Below are 16,270 nucleotides of genomic sequence, written 5' to 3'. Positions count from 1 at the left end.
CTAAACAGCTTCAAGAGGCCAGCATAATTTGCTTCCAAAATCTTACAAAGATGATATGATAAAGAAAATTATACATTCTTATGCATGCATGCACACAGTAATGCCTCATGCAAGTTTAGGTTTATTCTGAGACTGTATATGTTGTTTAACCTTTGAAAATCAATTAATTTTTGTATCATACTGAGTAAAGAGAAAAATGACAAACCAATCTCAATAGAAATATTTGAGAAAATTCAACACCTACTGATGACAATAACAACAAAATCCTCCTACTAATCTATAATTACACAGTAAATTCCATCATCTGATAAACAGTATCTAAAAAAGAACCTGTAGCAAATATACTTGATGGTAAAATCCAAAAAGCTTCCCCCAGAGACTGAGAGTCAGAAAAGAAAGCCTGCTACCATCACTCTTGAAGCTACTTGAATGTGATAAGGCCAAAGAAAACAATTTAAAGCATAAGGAATGGAAGGTGATATCACAACGTCTATTTACATTTGACACAATTGTTTATGTAACTTTCAAAATATACAAAATATTAAAACTAATAAGTAAATTTATTAAGGTTGCTTGATATAAGGCTATTATAAAACACCAGTTGTATATCTATATACCAGTAACAGATAAAAAGGAAATAAAAGGTTAATAATGACACATTTTATATTAGAATAAAAAACATCAAATACTTAGTAATAATTTTGACATTCTAAAAAAAGACTCTCAAGAGTCCTACTCTGAAAACCTACAAAACATATTGAAAAATATTGAAGAAGGATTAAACAAATTGAATCATAAATTATATATATATATATATATATATATATATATATATATAATATGGCTATGGAAAATTAAGAGTTTTTAGAAATAGACCAATGGAACAGAATAAAGAGATCATAGTCATAGGTTCATTTGATATGAGCCAAGATGACACTAGAGTAGACTAGGGAGAGGATGATAATTTTAATAAATGATGCTGAATTAACTGATATCCATACATTAAAAAAATTGGACTTTGATCTCACATTAAGCACTAACATCAATTTCAAGTATATTGTACATCTAAATGTAAAAGGCAAAACAATAAAGCTCTTTAAAGAAAACATAGTAGAATGAATTAGTGGCCTTGGGGTAGGACAAAAAAGCAGTAACCAAAAGGGAAATCTATTAATAAATTAAACTCAATTAAAATTAAGGAATTGTATTTATGAGAAGAAATCATTCGAGAGTAAAAGGAAAGCCAGAGTAGAAGATGTTTGCAATAGAAAGATCAAATAAAGGATGCATGCAGAATATTCAAAAAGAACTTCAAATAATTAATAACAGGAAAATAGCTAATCCAATTAAAATTGGACAAAAGACTTGAACAGACAATTCACAAAAGAGGACATGAAAATGTACTGTGTACTCAACATCATTTACCATCAGAGAAATGTAAATAAAAACCACAGTGTAATAGCACCACACATATACTGAGAAAATAGAAAGGAATGTCTGTATCAAGCAGAGTTGAGAGTGAAGTGTGGTGAGGGAAGCATCTCAGGTGCAAAATATGAGAAGGTGCTGACTCTTAAATTTGATCAAGTGCACAGTCCTGCACAAATCTGAAAGTAAGTGCATCCATAAATTTTGTGCTGTAGGCAACTAAATCTTAAGGAGAAACCCTATTAGGTCTGTTTAGGAACTGATTCTTTTTGCTTAATGTTCATGCAAGTGGCCACAGTGCAGAACTCAATGAGAGTGAGCACTTTCTTCAATTTTCTGCCCTAGTTGCTTCCCTCCACTCACAGCCCTGATGTTGACTATTGGTAAGGACAAAAGCTGTGTAGTGCTAATTGACATAACCATCTTAATAAACTTCTTAGCATATTTAGTAAAGACGTATATCCACATACCCTATGATACAGCTATTCTACTCTTTGTTATTAGACTCAAGAGAAATAAATACACGTTTGTCAAAAGTCAAGTATGAGAATGCTCGTGACAGCAAAATTCCAAAAATAGCTCCTAAAGAACACAATTCTAATGTCAACCAAAAGAAGAATCTGTAAGTACATTTAGGTATAATAATAAAATGGCATATTATAAAGCAATGAGAGTGAACAATGTGCAATTATACATAACAGATCATCTCACAAATAAAATTTTGAATTGAAAGCCAATGAACAAAAAGCGATCATATTAATGGATTTATAATTATTGTATTTTATTTTAAAGATTTATTTATTTATTTATTTATTTATATTTATTTATTTATGAGAGAGAAAGCAAGTGAGCATGGGGTGGAGGAGCAGAGGGAGAGAGAGAAAGAAACCCAAGCCAACCCCATGTTGAGCCCAACGTGGGACTTGATCCCATGACCCATGAGATCACTATCCTGAGATCATGACCTGAGCCAAAACCAAGAGTCATAGGCTTAACTGACTGTGCCACCCAGGTGTCCAGATTTATAATAATTCTAGGAGAAGATAAAACTTATCTATGGGACTAGAAGGCAGAAAAGTAGAGTTGGTGAAAAGTGGTTACAGAGAAGAGGAACTTCCAAAATGCCAATAATGTCACACTTCTTGATTTGAAACTTCTGAAAATTGTGGAAATGTATTCACCTATGCATTTATTATTTGGGCAAATTCTGTCTGTTGCTCCTTGCAAGTCTTTCAATTTTGTCTTCCTATATTTTGAAACTCTATAATGAAGTGCATAAAAGTGTAGGATTGGCATATCCTTACAGTCTTTTTATCATTATGAAATGACACCATATATTTATGGAACTATTCTTTGCTCTGAAATTAAAATAGACACTCTTGTTTTCTTTCGATGATCAGTGCTAATTTGGTATATCTTTCCCTATCCTTTTACTTTCAGCCTATTTGCTTCTTTGTATTTAAAGTCTGTTTTTTGCAGGCAGGATATATTAAGGTTTTGATAAGTTTTCCAACCTAGCAATCTCTGCTTTTTAATTGATTGAATATCATTATGAGTGATGATTTACATTTAATGTAGATATTGATAGGGTTGTGTTTTAAACTACCACCTTACTTTTTTTTCTATCTCTCATTTGTTGTTTATTCCACTTTTCCTTGGATTAAAGATTATTTATGTTTTTATTCTATCTCATTTTTGCATATTAATCAATTATATCTAATATCAACTTATTACTTATTAGTTTTATTATTTTAGTAATGCTTCAGGGTTTATATGTCTTAACAGAGTCAAAGCTCAACTATTTAAGTTCCTATATGGTACAACAATCTCACAAAAATATACTCCTATTTTTCTTCTCTTGGTCTTTTATGCTATTGCTGTCATATAATTACTGCTTCATTTGTTGTAAATCTTGCAATCCTGTTACTATCTTTGCTTATAGATTTATACAAATTTTGTACAAAAATTTTACTTCAATAAAAAGCTCACTAAAAATGACAAAATTTCAATATCATGATTTAATATCTAAACTTAAAATAATTTTGTTAAATATCCATTGAGCTTATGTTTAAAAAAAAATCCTAAACACAATTAGCAAATACTTACAAATGAATCATAGGATCATGATGAATATCCTACAGTTTAAAATGAATAGATTCTTAAAAAAAAAAACAGTCTATAAAAGGAAAATCTATAATTCTAACTACCTTTAGCAGAAAACAAATAAGTTCAGAAACAAAGAAACTCATGTTTTAATTCAACAAGTGAGAAATAGAAATAAGTATACCCAAATCAAGAAGCAGAAATAAATGGAAAACAAAATAGGGGAAGATAAGGAAAGAAAAAATTAAAATGTGAAAACAAAACTACATGTTGGTTTCTAAGATAGACAAACCTCTGACAAACATGATTTTTAAAAAGAGAGATGAAAATAAATACTGACTGTAATATAGATATAACGTCAAAATTAACAGGTTTATACAGTATTGAAAAGGTACATGAAATACACATAATTAAGTGCATAAAATTATACAAATGAGTTAATTTCTCAAAATATATGAACCACTAGACTTGATGAAAAAATTAGCCAATTAGACTATATTTTTTAATGTATTGAAATGGAATTCCAAACCTTTGCTCAAAACCTTTTACACGCACACAAAAGTAAAACATTTGAAATTCAGAAACTTTGTGTTTTTGTGGGCATGGAGAAATAAGTATTCTCATGTACTAGTGGTGGAAGTAAGACCTGAAGCCACGGTTTTAGAAAACAAAGAGAGTCATAGAAAGATTTTGTGGAATTAGCTCACATGATTTTGGGGGTAGCAAGGCTGATATTTATAGGGCAAGCCAGCAGGCTTGACATTCAGATGAAAGTTGAATCCAGAAGTGGAGAGTTAGGCAGATTTCTGTATGGCAGTCTAGAGGCATAATTCTTTCTTTTCTTTCTTCTCAGTCTTTGCTTTTTAACTGATTGAATGAGGCCTACCCACATCCACATTTTGAAGGCTAATCTGCTTTACCTAAAGCCAGCTGATTTTCTTTTTTTTCTTTTTTTCCCCTTTCCTTTCCTTTTCTTTTCTTAAATACAGTTGACACACAGTGTGACGTTACTTTCAGGTGTACAACATAATGATTTGACAAGTCTCTATATTATGCTATGCTCAGCACAAATGTAGGCACCATCTGTCACCAAACAACACTATTACAATACCACTGACTATATTCCCTGTGCTATACTTTTTATTTCCTTGACTTATTCATTTCATAACAGGAAACCTGTACCTCCCATTCCCCTTTGTCCGTTTTGCCCATCCCCCATCCCCCTCCCTTCTGGCAACCAGCAGTTTGTTCTTTGTATTTACAGGTTTACTTCTGCTTTTCATTTGTTTGTTTATTCTTTTTTTTCCTTTTCTTTTCTTTTTTTTTTTTTTAGATTCCATACTGTAGTCACCCTTTTTGGTGTTTATCTTTGTCTGACTTATTTCACTTAGAATAATACACCCTAGGTCCAAAAAAAAAAAAAATACACCCTAGGTCCATCCATGTTGTCACAAATGGCAAGATCTCATTCTTTTTTTATGGCTGGGTAGTAGTCAATTGCTTATACATATATGCCACATATTCTTTATCTATTCATCTGTGGATGGGCACTTGGGTTGCTTCCATATCTTGGCTTTTGCAAATAATGCTGTAATAAACAGATAGGCACATAGGTCTTTTCAAATTAGTGTTTTTGTTTTCTTTGGGTAAATACCCAGTAATGGAATTACTAGGTTGTATGATGTTTACATTTTTAAATTTTTTTTAAGGAGCCTTCATACTGTTTTCCACAGTGACTGTACCAATTTACATTCTCACCAACTGTATGCAAGAGTTTCTTTTTCTCCACATCATTACCAAAAATTATTTCTTGTCTTTTTGGTACTAGCCTCCTGACAGGTGTGAGGTGATACCTCATTGTAGTTTTGATTTGCATTGCTCTGATGATTAGTGATGTTGAGCACCTTTTTCATGTGTCTATTGGCCATCTGTATGTCTTAGTGGGAAAATGTGGGTATTTTTCATGTTGAGTTAAGTTCTTTATATATTTTGGCTCTTAACCTTTGTTAAAAAATTGTATTTAAATTCTAGTTAGTTAACATATAGTATAATATTAGTTTTAAGAGTACGGTTTAGTGATTCATCTCTTACATACAACACCCAGTGCTCAACACAAGTGCCCTCCTTAATACCCATCACCCATTGAGTATTTTGGCTATTAACCTTTTACTGCATATATCATTGGCAAATATCCTCTCCCATTACTGGGTTTCCTTTTCATTTTGCTGATGGTTTTCTTTCCTGTGCATAAACTTTTTTATTTTTTGGTATAGTCCCAAAAGTTTATTTTTGCTTTTGTTTCCCTTGCTTGAAGAGACATATCTAAAAAGTGTTGCTGAGGCCAATGCCAAAGAGATTACTGCCTATGCTTTCTTCGAGGAGTTGTATGATTTCAGGTCTCACCTTTAAGTTTTCAATGGATTTTGAGTTTATTTTTGTATATGGTGTAATAAAGTGCTCCAATTTCATTCTTTTGCCTGGAGCTGTCCAGTTTTCCCAACATCATTTTTTAAGACTATTTTTTTCCATTGTACAATTCTTAAATCCTTTGTCATAGATAAAGCCAACTGATTTTAAATATTAGTTACATCTAAAAAATACCTTTATAAAATACTTTTATACATTTACACTAATATTTGACCAAACAACTAATCACCATTGTCTAGCCGAGTTAATACATAAAATTAACCATCACATATGCCAAAATGAATTACTATTTAGCAATCATGAGTAATGAATTACGTTTTCTTTTTTTAAAAAATATTTTATTTATTTATTCATGAGAGACAGAGAGAGAGGGGCAGAGGGAGAAGCCAGTTCCAAGACTCCATACAGGGAGCCCGACATGGGACTTGATTCTGGGTCCCCAGGATCAGGCCCTGGACGAAGGCAGCGCTAAACTGCTGAGCCACATGGGCTGCCTGAATTACATTTTCAAACAAACGATATCTCAAAATTATTAGTAAAATAAATAAGAAACTGGATGAGATGACTATTAATGTAAGTTAAATACATGCATCTTACAGTACCATTCATACATACAAACATATGCATGCATGCATAGATCTTTTGAGAAAAGTGGATGTCTAGGTGGGAGTGTGCAAAGGTGATGGAGCACAAAAAGAAAAATAAATGACATGAACCATAACCAGACACCAACCAGGTATCTTGCATGATCTGATGAGGAGAGCCTCCATTCATTAGTAACAGAGGAGCATGATTAAGTCAGTTTTATGCATGTGACATGGAGAAGCAAGTGTGCTATCTTAATTCACCACTCACAGGTTAAATTATTTTTAGAGTTCATATTAAATATCCTATGGCACTTTGAGATTGAAGGACATTTACTGAACCTAGTAAGTGTACCTACTAAAATCCTACAGAAAATGTCATTCTTTATGATTGAGATTGGCCATCACTCCTGTCATCACATGGTAGTGAAGGGCACAATACTACCCCACAACAAAAAAAGAAATACAGCATGTAATGATTGGAAGAAAGTTTAGAATTCCTCATTATTATTAGATGATAGATGTATGCCTATAAAGAAAAATGTAGGGGAATCTAAAAAAAAAATATTTAGATAGACTGGAAGAGTTCAATAAGATTGCTGAGTTAATTGTTTTAAGTGATTTTTGTGCCTAACATGGGGCTCAAACTAAGGATCTCAAGATAAAGAGCCACACACTCCACCAACTGAGCCTGCTAGGTGTCCTATTAATATATGAAACAATATAAAATACCAGTATGTAAAATTAATCACATGCCTACATAGCATCAACAAACAATAACATATAATTTTAAAAATTGCAGCAAAAAGAAATCAGGTTCAAAAGACCAAAATAAACATAGATCTATACCACACTAAATAGGAAGAATCAATCTAATAAAACTGTCAATTGTTGCCATATTAATCGATTAGCTAAATGCAAATTAATTAAAATCTTAAAAGGGTTTTTCTTGAGAAACTAATTCTAAAATCTATACAAATGAATAAAAAACCAAGCACATTCAGTGTACTTCTGGAAAAAAAGCAAAGGTTAAAAGGCAGTGGGGTGGGGGATACTTAAAACTCCAAATAAGTCTTATGCCAAATGTCTCATCGTATTACTTAGTCACGTCAGAGTTTCCCAGCATTGGTACTGTTGACATTTAGATAGACCCAAGCATTCTTTGTTGTAAGGAACTGTTCTCTGCATTGTAGGATGTTTAGCAACGTCCTTGGCTTCTACTTCTACAGTTGTGGCAATCAAAGATGTCTGCAGACATTGCCAAATGTCCTCTTCTGGGAAAATTGCCCTGGTTGAGCACCACTGAGTTAAAATAATTAAAATCATTTGATATTGGCATAAGTATAGACAAATAGACTCATTACAAAGAGGAAAGAAATAAGAACCATATATACATGGGAATCTGGCATATATAGTAATGCTATTACAAATTGAAGGGGAACTCTTCAACAGAGGATTCTATAATAATTAGCTATTTATGGAGAATGATAAGTCAAATAGAACTCTTATAGCACACACAAAATAAATCTCTGATTAATTAATGAACCAAGTGTGAAGATCTGAATGTAAAATTAAGGCAGTATACAACTTTTTACCAGCAATTTCATTTGTATCAATCAATCCTAGAAAAACTTCACACATATATTCGAGGAGATATTTAAGAAGATATTTACTGTGGCATAGTTTTATTGGCAAAAGCATGCAATGCAAATAATTTTACTATCCCTCACTTTATTTTTAGTCTGATGGAATGCTATGTATCTGTTTAAATGAATTAAACATTTCTCTAAAGAAGACATACAAATGGCCGAAAAAATGAAAAACTGCTCAGCATCACCTGGCATCAGGGAAATATGATCAAAATTACAATGAGATACCACCTCATACCTGTCAGAATGGCTAAAATTAAGAACTCAAGAAATAACAGATGTTGATGAGGACATGGAGAAAGGGAAACCCTCTTTCACTGCTGGTGAGAATGCAAACTGGTGCAGCCACTCTGGAAAACAGTATGGAAGTTCCTCAAAAAGTTAAAAATAGAGCTACCCTATGACCCAACAATTAGACTACTAGGTATTTATCCAAGGGATATAAACATAGTGTTTCAAAGAGGGCACCTGCACCCCAATGTTCACAGCAGCAATGTCCAAAAGAGCCAAAATATGGAAAAAGCTCAGATATCCATTGACAGAGGGATGAATAAAGATGTATATATAGTGAATATTACTCAGCTGTCAAAAAGAATGAAATCTTGCCATTTGCAACAATGTAGATAGAACTAGAGGATATTATGCTAAACAAAATAAGTCAAAGAAAGATAATACCATATGATTTTACTCATATGAAATTTAAGAAACAAAACAGATGAATATAGGGGAAGGGAAGGAAAATAAAATAAGATGAAAATAGAGAGGGAGGCAAACCATAGGAGACTTTTAACTCTAGGAAACAAACAGGGTTGCTGGAGGGGAGTCTGTTGGGTGGATGAGGTAACTGGGTGATGGGTATTAAGGCGATCATTTGATGTAATGAGCACTGGGAGTTACATGAAACTGATGAATCACTAAAGTCTACCCCTGAAACTAATAATACAGTTTATGTTAACTAAATTGAACTTAAATAAAGAAGTTTAAAAAACTAAAAAAATTTTAAAAATTTAAAAAAAATAAATGAATCAGCTGTATCTAAAACTAGCAGCATGAGTAAACCTTAAAATACAATACTAAGAGAAGGAAGCAAGTTGCAAAGCAATACTTACAGTAATATATCATATATTTAAAAAGTGAAAACACTAAAAACAATATTTTATAGTAGCCTACAAATGGATTAAATAAATAGAAGCCCACGAGCAAAAATTTTATCTTTCTGAGAAGCAGGAGAGGACAGAGGGATAATATAAGATGTTAATTACAGATTTAAATAAATTGTTTTTTGAAAAGTTTTGACAGCAATGTGGCATAATTTCAATATTAATGTTTGAGCATCAAAGGTAAAAATATGCTTTTTATATTTCTATGTGTGAAAAATGTGTTCATAATAAAAATATAAGGTATCCTTGGTTATGACTATGTGCCATTGATTAAAGGTATTTTTATTGTCAGGAGATAAAATTAAATCTCCTATAAATATAAAAATACTATTAAGATGATTGGTTTAGGGATGCCTGAGTGGCTCAGTGATTGAGCATCTGCCTTTGGTGCAGGACATGATCCTGGAGTTCCGGGATCGAGTCCCTGCAGGGAGCCTGCTTCTCCCTCTGCCTAGGTCTCTGCCTCTCTCTGTGACTCTCATGAATAAATAAAATCTTTAAAAGGAGAAAAAAAAAAAAAGAGGAGTGGTTCACAGGCCAATTGTAACAGCAATGCAGGCTTTTTATTTGCATTCCTTCCCTATAAAAGCATCCCTGCCTGAGAGATAGGGTGCTGAGTGGTTTTCCCAGCAAAGGTTGTACATTCCTGCATGTGGACTGGCAAAACATATGGATAGATATTCTCTTCCCTGCTCAGGAGGTCATCATTACCACCTACACCCTCAGAGCCTTCTTCTGTTTTGTTTTGTGGTTTTCCAGCGGGGAAGGATTAATATTTAAGTTATACAGGGGCACCTGGGGGGCTCAGCCGCTTCAGTGTCCGACTCTTGATTTGGGCTCTTCATGATCTTGGGGTCATGGGATCGAGTCCCGCCTCAGGGTCCTCACCCAGTGTGGAACCTGCTTGAGATTTTTCTCTCTCCCTCTGCCCCTCCCCTATCATTCTCTCTCCCTCTCTAAAAAAAAAAAAAAGAGAGAGAGAGAGAGAGAGAGAGAGAGAGAAAGAAAAGAAAAACTCAAGCTCTACATTATACAGTTAACTAACTGATGAGTCAACGTGATTTTTCTTCCCTGTTTATTAATGAGCCTTCTCTCTCCTCTTCTCCCATCTTCACTCTATATTTCTTTTACTCACCTCAACACATTCATCTCTATTGTCATTTGCTTGGATGTCCTTTCACCGGGCTTATCTTTCTCTTCCAAAGCCAAAATAATGATGCACATTATTCTTATCCGGGTCTCTCCTTACTTCTCTATTTCCAGAACAGATTTGGCCTAACCAGAGGATCATTGATTAGATGTTTACAAAGCACACTAGATCTTTATTGCCCTGTTCATTTGTCTTATTCAGGGGAAATAAGATTAGGTCTACTTTAATTGTGTCATTTCTAAGGATATACAAGAACTCTTTTAAAGTTTGGGAGAAACACAGAGTGGATAATGTTTCAAAATATGTTTTTTAAAAATAATTCAATAGTAGGCTTCCTACCTCTTTAACCTTTGTATGTACAATTGAAAACAAGCAAAACAAAATAAAAGCCCAGGATATGATTTATCTCGCTCTCCGTGTAGTCTGATTGACTCAATATCTTCTTAGTCAGTAAGGAGATGCAGGTGCAGGATTAGAGTGGATGTCTCCCATTTGTGTCTTTATTCAGGCACCTCTTTCAAATCTCACATCCACTCAAGGTTTTGCCACTTTGATTATCATAACTTTTCTTTCCTTATATCGCTCACCCAGTCAGGTCTCTTAGCCCTAGGCAATCCCATAGCAGTGGCAAGTGTGAATTATTTGAGTGAGATGAACGAAATCTACCACTCTCTTCAGAAGCGAGAGGTGCTTTACTTCCATAAGATGCAAATCAGATTGTTGTTTTTTTTTTTTTTTGACACAAGAGGTAGTCATTGTCATGACCTCTGGGAAAGAACCAATCTGTTCACCTAGGATTTAAGTTTCCTTTCTCACTCTCAGAAGCAAAAAGCAGCCAAAGAAGATCTATACTACAGCTCTACCAAAGGATTCCTAAAAATTGGTCAGTATAATGTCTACTCTATCACCATGGTGAGCATGGTAGCCCGAATCCAGCTTTTCTGTAGACTGCAGCAGAGGTAGTTGAATGACCACGGCCATTCAGAAGGACCTGATAGTGCAGTAACCAGAAAGCCCAAAGGTCAGGGTAAATCATCATTTGCTTCATTTCTCCCCATAAAACACTGAACAAACCTCTGGTGATGTGTCAGAGAGTCCTTATTTGCAGTCATATGATGATACCATTTTCTATTGCAAATTGCAAATTCAATTCTCAAATTCAATTATCCTGGAGACAGCCAACCAATAAGCTCAGCAGTGTTTGAAAAGAAGAACAAGTAGTACAGGTTTTTAAACACATACATAAATACAAAACTGTTAACTATAAACCCCAGCAAAATTGAAAATGGGCAGTGTGTAGCCCTGGACTGGGGTAGGAAATAAGGAAAGAAGTTTTGGTGGTTAGACATAAGACAGAATCTGGATTTATGTGTTTTCTGGAACAGGAATCCAAAATGATCCTTCATGAGGGACACTTTTTTTTTTTTTTCTTAATGGCCAGTGAAACCCTGGGAAACTGGATAATCCAACCTCTCCTAGAGATTCATAAAAGCTTTTAGCATCTCTAAGATTCAAAAAATCCTTCAAGAAATCTTTCTTTACTTTATTTGGCATTTCCCATATTTGTTTAATCATAAAGCATTTTTTCTTAAGAAGCTGTTTTGGCAGTTGTCAGAGCTTGTTTATCACACAGCTCACTTTGGGAAACAATGACATAAATAGATTTCAAGTTATGGAGGACATCCCATTAAAGATAAAACTCACATTTCAAGATATTTTCTTCCCATGAAAAGCCACAGACATTTACAAGACATGTTTGAGGCAGGCCTATTTAGGACTTTGCTATTCAACGTGAGGTTCTTGCAACAGCAACATTGGCATCACCACTGAGCCTGTTAGAAACGCTGAATTCTGGTCCTGCCCCAGAGATATGGAGTCAGAATCTTGCATCATCTGTAAGATCCCTCAGGTGATTCTTTCGCACAAAAAGTGTAAGGAAGACTATTTTAGGAGACTCATACTTTCTAGAGCATATGCATTTCATGCCTTTCTGCATGCAAACTGGACAATACAAACTAGAATTATATATAATTATATAATTAAGGTTAATGACATTTGTCTTTTAGAATTTGAACACTGAAACAATTTTATAGGAGAATAACAATTATATTAAAATATAATGTAAACCACGAGAAGGTGACCAGTTTCAATGAACATTTATGAACATTAGATCTGGATCAAAATAACTGGATCAGCATATATCGTAAAATCAGGAGAATGGCATAACACACAGACAAAATCAGGCAAAAGCTGCAGCTCCCACCTGATTAGGACTTACCACAATTTCCTTGTGAGAAGGAAAAAGCATTTGGCCACACACATGCACTCTGGTTATATTGACAAATTATATGCACAATCCTCATTTCATTCATACTTTTCTAAAAGAAGCACGTGTCAGGTTTAGAAATATTCTCATTATTTAAAAATATCTATCTTAACATTTATTTATTTGCACATTTACTGCTTTATTAATTCATTTCAGGAGTATTTTCATTGGATTTAGCACCATCCTCAGATCAGTAAGACATAAACTTTCCCATGAGAGGCTCAGAATCTTGTTTATTAGATGGATTAGAATTAATCCACCATGTTTGAACGCATGCACATTTCTAGGTTACAGCAAAGAGTTCCAAAACTAGAAGACATACATGACAAATGTTAGGTATGTTCCAGAGTATGATTAAGGATCTGGAAAAAATCCTCATGTCATCATTTATCTGTGTATTCTTACATCACTTAGAAGTAGTGGAGAGTTACTGTAGAATATAGTTAGAAGGTAGAGTAAGATTCTCTTTCTTCCAAGTCTCTGTGTTAGTCCTTTTTACTCTTTCCTTCCTTACTGTACTACTGTTCAATGATTTTTCTGAACAATGGTTCTTTGAAGATAGTAGCTTCCCAGTGGATGGCTGATTCTTCGTCGCACTACCTAGTACAAGGCTGATCTCAGAGTTCATACTTGTAAAGCTCAAGATAAGAGATCTTGGAGAAAGACTATGAGTGATTCAGTGGTAAAACACTGGCATGATTTAGGAAGAGAAAACCAGCTTTGCAGGCAATCAAGGTAATGGAATATCTGGGCCTGGAAATTTATTGTGTGTTCAATGCGTGTGTGTGGTTGTGTGTGTGTGTGTGTGTGTGTGTGTGTGTTTGCGTGTCCTAGATTTTGGTTTAGTGGCTGCTCCCTAGACTGAGGGTAACCAAAATATAAGAAGAAGAAAATTTAATAAAGCTTAACTGGTGATTTCTGTGTTAGTTAAAGATAAGGTATTCTTATTTATAAAAAGGAGAATGGTATGATAATATTTGTTAGGATTTAGAGAAAGATAAGATTTAAATCTATATCAAGAGGGCCCAAAGTTGAGGCACCTGGCTGGCTCAGTAGGGAGAGCATGTGACTCCTAATCTCAGGATTATAAATTCAAGCCCCATATTGGGTGTAGAGATTACTTAAGAATAAAATCCTTAGGGGCACCTGGGTGGCTCAGTGGTTGAGTGTCTGCCTTTAGCTCAGGGTGTGATCCTGGGGTCCTGGGATCGAGTCCCACATTGGGCTCCCTGCATGGAGCCTGCTTCTCCCTCTGCCTGTGTCTCTGCCTCTCTCTCTCCGTGTGTGTGTGTGTCTCATGAATAAATAAATAAAATCTAAAAAAAAGAATAAAGTCTTAAAAAAAAAGGATGGTCCAAAATATGCAGAAAAAGGTGTTAGGAACAGAGGAGAGACTGTGTCAATAACTACACTGAGAGATGATAAGGATATGAAACAAGAAATGTTCCATGGAGACAAAGTAGCAAGGTGGATATGGAGCATAGTATTTAAGTACACTGGACATAACTGGCCTTACAGACATAGTGAGTAATTTCTGCTGGAGCAGAAATACAGGGAAGTGTTTACAAATATCAGATGGCAATAATGGTGTATAGGAGACAGTTCTTAAGACTTTTGGGGATAGAGAGCAAACTACTTTGTCACATTTGTCTTCAGAGCTTGGCATGACTTCCTTACTTCTGGAAAACCAAGAGACACTGACATAACCCAAAGAAAAGGAGACAGGAGACCAATTGTTTTGCCTTCTTGAACTAAACTGAAATTCATGATAGAGAAGCACAAGGGTTCTCAGTTTTCCTTGTGCATATTGTGACTGATTTTACTGGAGCAGGAGGAAATCGACAGTTGGGAAGACCAGGAATAAAGATTAAACTTTTGGTATAAGAAATGTCGGCATTACAAATCCCTGGAACAACAGCATGATTGATAGGATAGATGGAAGGGGAAAGATGTAGTAAATAAAGAGGAGTAGAAAGAACAAGGAGAAAGACAAAAGGGAAAGGAGGAAAGGGGGGAATAAGAAGAAATGGGAGGCTCCCATCATCTGTGAAGCCAGCCCAAGAAACCATAATGGAAGTTTCTTTTTTAAAGAACAAATGCACTACCTCTTGCCTCTCAGCTTCATCCCTTTCTTTTCTGTGTGCTGCAAATCCTCCCATTCTTCATCTCTGAATATGCAAACCCCCTGACTACTTCCTTCCTGTAAGACATCAAAGATCAAATAAAAATTGCTACTTCCTTGGAGCTGAGCAATTGAGCCCTATCCTGGAAATATGGGGTCAATTGAGCTTGGCTGAATATGTTTTGAAAGAAATGAGGGCATGCTCTTCATCTAAATAAAACAATCCTGATTGTCTCGCTAATTTGGACCTTCTCTGGTGTGGACCTAGTTCTTCTAATGGGACCTACCATTGGGAACCTATGAACACCAACATGAGGAAGGTTACTCTTCTATACAAGGTGTCGGTAGTAATACTGAAAAGATTTTCTTAGGCAAATTGTTTACAAGGTCACCTGCAACCAAGTGAAAGCATTATAATAGAAGTTGTGTTCATCAAAGTTGACATAAATGCTATATCCTGACTCACTTTTTCTACTGACCCAGGTGTGTGGATGAGGGCTGTACTATTTAAGTGAATAGGACAAAGCAGAAGATATTTATTGACTGACTCTGTAAGAAAGGTAAAAGAAAAAAAAAGGTAAAAGAAAAAATAGAAATTGCTAGTATCGTAGAATCTAGTGTGTTACGAAGAAAGTAAAATGTATGGTCTTTCTTTTTAAGTGCCTAACTTTATGACTCAAATGACTTAGGTTATTAGGCTTCCATCTTAGTTCAGAGAAGACAAATATCTGGAATCATGTCAGCCCCCTCTCTTTGCACTCATTAGTCAATTGAACTAACTTATAGTTTTCCATTCATCTTCGATAATACCTCAGAATCATCCTTAACACAGCATGTCATAAAGCCTCTGTCAATAGATGATTATTACTCTTAAAACCCTACTTACTAACTCTATCATAAATTATTTATCTAAGGAAAGGAGGAGAAAGAAATTTCACAGTTCTAATAGTTGGCATCCTTGAAATAGGCTGAGTTGGCTCAACATGTGTCAAAGTGTTAAAATTCGGGCATGAGGTGGTGACATCTTCTGGTGTAGCTCCAGATTAAGACTTAGACTTCATCCAGGCTTAGGTGATGAATGGTCTATTGGAAATAAATGTACATATTTCATTTAATGCATTTTATTTACTAACATTATTAAATGTATAATCTCTGATTTGAAATAGGGAGTCTTGTGCATTGTACTTTTACCATATGGATATAATTGTCAAGGCCACCCTCACATTATGGATACATCAAACTTTTTGGCTGCATGCCATTAAATATTTGAATTATAAAACTTATTTGTGTTTGCCTTATTGTATGATCATTGCACATTTGT

The sequence above is a fragment of the Nyctereutes procyonoides genome, unplaced genomic scaffold, assembly GCF_905146905.1.
Source record: "Nyctereutes procyonoides isolate TBG_1078 unplaced genomic scaffold, NYPRO_anot_genome, whole genome shotgun sequence".
NCBI lineage: Eukaryota > Metazoa > Chordata > Mammalia > Carnivora > Canidae > Nyctereutes > Nyctereutes procyonoides.
Note: the sequence above shows the minus strand (reverse complement) of the source record.